At 55.1% G+C, this 7,270-nt stretch overlaps 1 long non-coding RNA gene across 2 annotated transcripts in view; it reads right to left on the bottom strand.

Annotated features, from left to right (window-relative positions):
• Window positions 1–1,380: 1,380 nt before the first annotated feature.
• The window catches only part of LOC144224788 (uncharacterized), a 6,917-nt gene continuing 1,027 nt past the window's right edge, over window positions 1,381–7,270 (bottom strand). The window contains exons 2-3 of one of the 2 annotated variants that reach the window (XR_013333136.1): window positions 3,408–3,491; window positions 1,381–2,336 (exon numbers count right to left, since the gene is read on the bottom strand). This is a non-coding gene — a long non-coding RNA (uncharacterized LOC144224788). The remainder of the gene's footprint in view (window positions 2,337–3,407; window positions 3,492–7,270) is intronic. The other variant, XR_013333137.1, reaches the window with a different exon arrangement.

Here is a 7,270-nt window from a genome sequence, read left to right as displayed (position 1 = left end):
GGAGGGTCCGCGGGTGGAGAAGAAACTATGTGGGATGCGTTCCCGAGGCTTAGCGAGAGTTCCAGAGCCCCCTCCCTGTGGCCCCGTGAAAACCCTTGCTGTTGTCTTAGCTGCAGTGTCGGCGCGGGGAGGGTGCGCGGCTGAGTGTCCACCCGCCAGTGGCCTCTGCCCAGCGGGCTTTGTTTCTTGGAGAGTGGAACACAAAAAGGCTGCCCTCGGGAAAACACCGCTCCAGAAACTTCCTTGGGATTCAGGGATCTGGGCAGGAGAGGGCAGGAAGCTTTCCTCACTCTTTGCTAAACATAAAAATAAATTTTTATTTTTGATAAAACATTGTAAGTCCAAAGAGCAGGAAGGGTCATCCAGAGGCCCATCCCCTGTGAAATTCTGGCAAGGGGGATTTGTGTATTTTTGAGCGTGCATTAGTTTTTCTTACAAATGGATCGTGCTGATTATAATTGCTGCTATTATTATTATTATTATTATTATTATTACTTTGCAGAACCCCAGATCTATACAGGATTGCAGCTTCCTATCTTTCACTTAACAACATGCCATGAACTGGTTTCTTCTGTCACCAGTGTGTAAGTTTCCTCTGGAAGAAGTATAGAAAATTGCTGACAAGTCAGAAGCTGTGGTCTGTTTGACTGGTCCCCAGCGGCTGCACATTTAGATTGTTCCACACGTTGTGGGTTCATCTCTAGAGCCTCGTGCATCTGGTACCCTCAGGCCCTGGGGTGTGGTGAACGGTCGCCCCTCCCCCCGCACCCAAAGGCCTCCTGCCTCAGGACCTTTGCATAAGCCATTCCTGCTGTCATCCTTCTATTGCACCTTCCCGATGTGTTCCCTTCCCTCTCATCAGTGTGTATTGACATCTGTCTTGGGTTTTTTGTCTCTTCGAATTCCGCCCATATCCCCCCACCCCTGACCATGAGCCACCTGAGGACAGGGGTGCTACCTGCCTGCCGTTCCTTGCTGTCTCTGGAGGGGCCGCTGGCGGGGAGTTGGGGGACACGGTTAGTGTCCTGCTTCCCAGATGGCCATTCTTGAGTTGTGCAAATGACACCTTGGCTTCTTTTGCGTTTTAATTGGTTGACTTGGGGGTGAATAAATGCTAGGACAGGGGCAGGGAACATATTTGTATTTTGGCCCCCAGAGTATGAGGTAAAGATGGGGGCCACCCCCACCCCCCACAGACACATGAGGTCACTTCTAGCCCTACCTTGACGTCCTGCACACACATGGGGATGCACAGACGTCATCGTCACCACAGTTGTAATACGAGGTGCTCTTTGCTGAACACTTAGCATGTGCCAGGCGCTGTGCTAGTGCTTTTCACGAATGTAATCCTCACGCCACTCCCCCACACNTAAGCGAAAGTCGGACGCTTAACCGACTAAGCCACCCAGGCGCCCCTATTATTCTTATATTACAGATGAGGCACCTCGGCTCAGAGAGGCGCCATAATTTGCCCAGGATCACACAGCATATAAACCCAGGCAGATGGTTCCAGAGTCCATGCTCTTTCTTCTTTTAAGTGTATTTATTTTGAGAGAGGGGGGCGGGCAGGGCAGAGAGAAGAAGAGAGAGAGAATCCCAAGCAGTTCTGCGCTGACAGTGTGGGGCCCAAACTCCGGAACCGTGAGATCATGGCCTGAGCCAAAATCAAAGAGTTGGATGCTTAATCCGCTGAGCCACCCAGGTTCCCTCTGGAGTCTATGCTTTTAACTACAGCCGCGTCCCACTGCACGACCACCCCCCACCCCCCCAGCTGGGGGCACAGACAGCTGCTCAGACCCACAGCTGCACACCTGGCTGGCAGGCCCCCACGACTGCCGTCCAGCCTCCCACCTGCTCCCTGCCCCTCAGCCTCACCGCCACCTCACTCCCTTCCCTCCTTCACTACCGGCAGGGCTGACCAGCAAACCTGTATGCCGCTCACTGTTGAAACGGCCTTGCCCCCAGCTTGGTTCACAGCCCACGTATACACGTGCATCTTGTGCCCGCCCAAGTCCCTGGACCCGAGCATTCCTGCATACGCGTGTGCCAGACGCGGGCACACATGGGCGGTGGCCCTGGGCGCTGGCGTTGGGCTCAGCACGGCCCCAGGGTGACGGGCCACCTCCGGGTGTTGACACGCATGTCTCAGCAGGCGCTGGCTTGCACCCTCGCCGTGCCCTTCCTTGAGGCGTGGAGCCGCGGTGGCCCTGTGGTGACCCGGCCTTGCAGGGGACCCCTTCCAGTGTGCCGGCCTCAGACTTCTGTGCTAGCTCGGATGCTGGGTCTTCTGTGCTCACCTGCGGGAAGGGCCCAGGGCTCCATGGCTGTGCTGGGCCCTTTTTTTTTTCTTTTAATGTTTATTTTTGAGAGAGAGAGAGAAAGAGAGAGGAGGAGAGGGGCGGAGAGAGGGGGACAGAGGATCTGAAGCAGGCTCCAGGCTCTGAGCTGTCAGCACAGAGCCTGAAGCAGGGCTTGAACTCGTGAAACTGTGAGATCATGACCTGAGCTGAAGGCAGATGCTCAACCAACTGAGCCACCCAGGCGCCCCTGTCCTGGGCCCTTTTCTGCCCATGGAGGTAAATTGAGACTCAGGACACATAGCCAAAGTCACAAGCCAGGACTATGGGTCTCCCCTTGACTGCTCTGTCACAGTGCCTTGCCACAGGGCCGGCCCAGGCAGTGCCCGTCACTCTGGCTGGCTTTGGGGACCCATTCCTCCATGTTTTCAGGATTGTCCCCTCTCTTTACTCCTGCCAGTGATTCAGACTTTCGGCCTCAAGCATGCGGCAGGATGAGTGACCTCGGACAAGGCAGTTAATCTCTGTAAGCCTCAGTTTCCCCCTTCCGCCAGTGGGGAAAACAATAATAACGCTTAGTCGCAGGGTAATGGGGAGGAGTCGGGAGGGAACCTCTGTCCAAAGTTTGAGGGCTGGGGACAGGCACAGTAAGTGTGTGGGTGGGGCCATTCGTTCCCCCAGCGTGGGGAGGGGCGGACCTCCCCGGGGGTCTGCCCTGCCTCCCTGTGGCCGCTCCCGTGCCTCCTCCCGGCCCCTGCTTGGCAAGGCTGCTCGGATCAGCGTTTTCAGACACAGGTCTGGTGGGCCCTCCCCCTCTCCAGAGCAGGCAGGACGTGATTCATGCTCGCGCTGGCAGACGCCTCCCTTGGCATTGACCACACCCGCCGTTAACCTCTCGAGAGGTTGTCTTTGGGGTTCAGGGCTGGGGGTAGGGGCCTGGCACAGCCGAGCACGGCCCCTAGGGAGCTGGACTCGTTACATATGGCCGTACTCCGGTCTCTGCCTGGAGACAGTCTTAGCTTGCAGGGTTCCTGTTGTGGCTGTGGGCTCTGGGCTTTTAGGGGGGCCCCTACTGTGTGCTCAGAGAACCTTGTCGTTGGAATTACTGACTCGGGTCAGCTTCGTGCGTCTCCCCTGTGCACTCGAGCCGGCCCCGTCATGTTCACAGCTGTATCCTGGGTCCATGTGTGGTGCCTGGTGCGTAGTAGATGATCAGAAAAATGGAATCAGTACATAGATGGTGCCAAGTGCTTTTATGTTCTCAGCCAGTCTCTCAGCTGCTTTTGGAAGTTGATAGGAGGGGTGCCTGAGTGGCTCAGTAGGTTAAGTGTCCGACTTCGGCTCAGGTCATGATCTCACAGTTCGCAGGTTCGAGCCCTGCGTCAGTCTCTGTGCTGACAACCAGCTCAGAGCCTGGAGCCTGTGTTTCCCTCTCTCTCTGACCCTCCTCCACTCACGCTCTGTCTTACTCTGTCTCTCAAAAAATAAATAAATGTAAAAAAAATTTTAAAAAAGTTGATAGGATTATCTACCCATTTGACAGGGGAGGAAACTGAGGCTGAGGAAGACAAGAAACTTGTCCAGGGTCACAAAGGCATGAATTTGAGCTCATGTGCTATAACCTGTGACCAAAAGCTTTTCCTCCAACTCAGATACCCACTTCCTTGAAGTAGCTCTCCCTGCCTCTCCCTGTCCCTGCCCTGAAGCCAGCAGTTCTCACCTAGATGCACAGGATGGAGGAGGTGACATGTGAGACACCCTCCCCTTGGGACTGGGGGCCCAGTGAGGCTCCTGGCAGGCAGGAGGTAACTCCAACCTCTCCCACTCGGGAAGGCAGATCAGAATGCAGGGGGAGGCTGGGAGAGGAAGGCGATTCTCAGAGAGCCCCCAACGTACTCTTACAGGCGGCCTCAGAGCCTTACAAGATCCCCATACCCCACTCTCTCCAGACTCAGGCCGTGCTGCTTTCCTCCACTTCACTGTAGCCCTGCTAGCAGAAATTTCTATTCCGTCGATGCCCTGAGCTCTTTCATGACTCTGGACCTTCTGGTCTTCCCTTGGCTGGCTCCCTCTGATCCTTTAGGTCATGCAGCTGAAATGTCACCTCCTCCAGGAAGCCTTCCTTAATCGCCGAGTCCATGGGGCCCAATTGTGTTTGGCATCAGAGACCCCATTCCCGTCTCCTCCCGTATCCCATGCTGCCATCTTTATCCTGGTGTTGACCTCTCCATTCCCAGTCCTTTTCACTTCCTAACTCTAAACTTTGTGTAAACAGTGACTCTGACTTTTGAGTTCTTCACTGTGGCCTTGTCACCAAGCACTGGGTCTGGCACACAGTGGGTCAATGCATTTTTTTTTTTTTTGGACTAAATTGGTAAAAGAGCAACTTTGAAAAAGTTGGCCCGTGCACACGGTAGAACCTCACATGGTCTTGTAGGCCCCCTGGGAGTTGTGGACCCATTTCACAGCAGGGTATGCCTCACAGTAGGGGCGAACGGCTGTTCTGAGCAGATCTGTCTCTTAGGAGTCAGATTCTAGGAGTGAGGGGTGTCTTAAGTCGGGCTTCCCGAGAAGCAGAGCCTGAGTCAAGGACGCCGGAGGGAGCAAGTGGTTCATTTGGGCGGTGGGGCACCATGAGAAGATGCTAATGAGCAGCCTACCCTGTGGGCGGCCCGCTGGAAGCCTTGGGGAGGCTACAGAAAAGGCCTCTGAGTTGTCACAGCACCGCTGGAAAGCTGCCCGCTGTGCAGGCGGATCTGGGTGAGGCCCCCTCTTCCCTTGGTGGCTGCCACGCAAGGCATGGCCAGAGGGCGACTGCGGCTCAGGTGCAGCCCAGCCTGTGCTTAGAGGCAGTGGCGGGGGCGGGGGAGGCTACTGGTCCCTGCTTCTGCCATGGGTCCGGGGCTGTCGTGCAAAGCTGCCGCTTTGGACATAAAAGGATCTCTGAACCAGAGAGGTCCTTTCCTTGGGTTCACCTTCTGCTTTATAATAAGCGGACCTCCTATGTGCTGAGCGCCTGCTGTATACACTTCCCAGGTGTCTTTGCTTCCTTCGATTGTTAGAGACGCCGCACAAGCCTCTCCTTCCTGCTGCTTTCCTGCACCTGTGCACAAGTCTAGTGGTTGTATGCTGAGCGCCTGCTGTATATGCGTCCCAGGTGTCTTTGCTTCCTTGTATTGTTTGAGACACCACACGAGCCTCTCCTTCCTGCTTCCTGCTGCTTTCCTGCACCTGTGCACAAGTCTAGTGGTCTAACTCTGCAGCCCCCCAACCCCCCACCACTCTAAATGATTAATAATAACAACTGTTGAAGAGGACAGCCATTGACATGTGAAGTCTGCATGTGACCTCATTTAATCTTCACGAAAACATGTGAAGTACAGACAAGAAAGCCGAGGCTCAGAGGGGTGGAGCGACTGGTCCAAGATCACACAGCTAGTAGAGGCCGAGATGCGGTTGGACGCCCAGCGGGTGGAGTCCAGAAGCCCATGCTCTGAACGGTCATACAGAGGGCCACAGACAGGGCAGGGAGACCGGCGTCTCCTGGCCACCCGTCCTGCATGCTAACCCCCAAACACGGCATCCTCTGAGCTCTTAATAACTGGTGATTACGCTGGGCAAAGTAGGGTCTGGGAGAACCGACAGCAGGTGGTGTTTATCCCAGTTTAGGAGATCGGATAGTGTTTTCTGTAACCTGGCCCGGTACGGTGCCTTCAGGGGAGGGGCTCGCAGTGACTCATGGGGAACCGACCCCCCGCCTGCCCCGGTGGCTGATCTAAGAGCTGAAGTTTGAGCAGGTTGTCTTGGTGGACGGCACTGTCTAGGCAATGAGGGGCATTTTAGAGCTTTGCTGCTGGTGGCTGGGAAGCAAGGATGTTCAGATGGGATCCTTCTGCGTATCTTCTAGATATAAAGAATGAAGGGCTTGGGAGTAGAGGGGAGACTCCCTGCCTCAAAGCGTGCGGATGTTGCATCTCCTTATGGCTGGGCTCCTGGCATTCGGGAGGTCACACTTGGCACTGTCATTCACTGTACACTTACATTCAGGGGGCAGTGCCTGCCGGCCACACCCCCTGCAGATAATGCAAAGCCTTGCCTTCTGTCTCAGGTCGGGGTCCCAAGAAACAGAGCCTGAGATGCTCATTGAGGAAGAAATTGACTGGGGCTGCGCTCTCAGGAGGGGGCAGAGCGGGGGTGTGATCTCTATCAAGTTTAGCTTTAGTCAGATTCCCTGGGGACCGCTGCAGCCACAGAACAGATTCTGCCTGGGGACAAGGGGAAGCCGCCTTGGGTAGCCCCATAGAAGTGTGCCATTGGCAATGGATGCCCTTGGTTTGTGGGGGGCTTACAGGAAGGGTGGGGGTCCAGGGCCAGACTGTAGGAGGATGACTCTCCTGGAAAAGGTTGCACCTGTGAACTGTTAGCAGACAGCCCTCCCAGTAGATGAGGGAAGGGTGCAGCACTGGGAGGAGGAGGGTGCAGCCAGGTCTCCTGGAGGTTCTATGCTGAATTTGTTGGCTGTGTGACTTTATGCAAGACACTTACCCTCTCTGGGCCCAGATTTCACCTTCCATACACTGAGGTGTACGTACATAGAATCATTATTTACTCCAACCTATTCTTTTTTTTTTTTTTTTAAGGGAGAGAGACAGCATGAGCAGGGGAGGGTCAGAGAGAGAGGGAGTCACAGACTGAAACAGGCTCCAGGCTCTGAGCTGGCAGTCAGTACAGAGCCTGACGCGGGGCCCGAACCCACGAACCGCGAGATCATGACCTAAGCGAAAGTCGGACGCTTAACCGACTAAGCCACCCAGGCGCCCCTACTCCAACCTATTCTTTTTTTTTTAAAAAAATATTTTATTTAGTTCTAGGAGAGAGAGAGAGAGACAGCGTGAGCAGGGGAGGGTCAGAGAGAGAGGGAGTCACAGACTGAAACAGGCTCCAGGCTCTGAGCTGGGAGGCAGCACAGAGCC

This window comes from Crocuta crocuta, unplaced genomic scaffold (assembly GCF_008692635.1).
Source record: "Crocuta crocuta isolate KB4526 unplaced genomic scaffold, BGI_CrCroc_1.0 scaffold728, whole genome shotgun sequence".
Lineage (NCBI taxonomy): Eukaryota > Metazoa > Chordata > Mammalia > Carnivora > Hyaenidae > Crocuta > Crocuta crocuta.
Note: the sequence above shows the minus strand (reverse complement) of the source record. Positions and strands in the feature narration are given on the sequence as shown.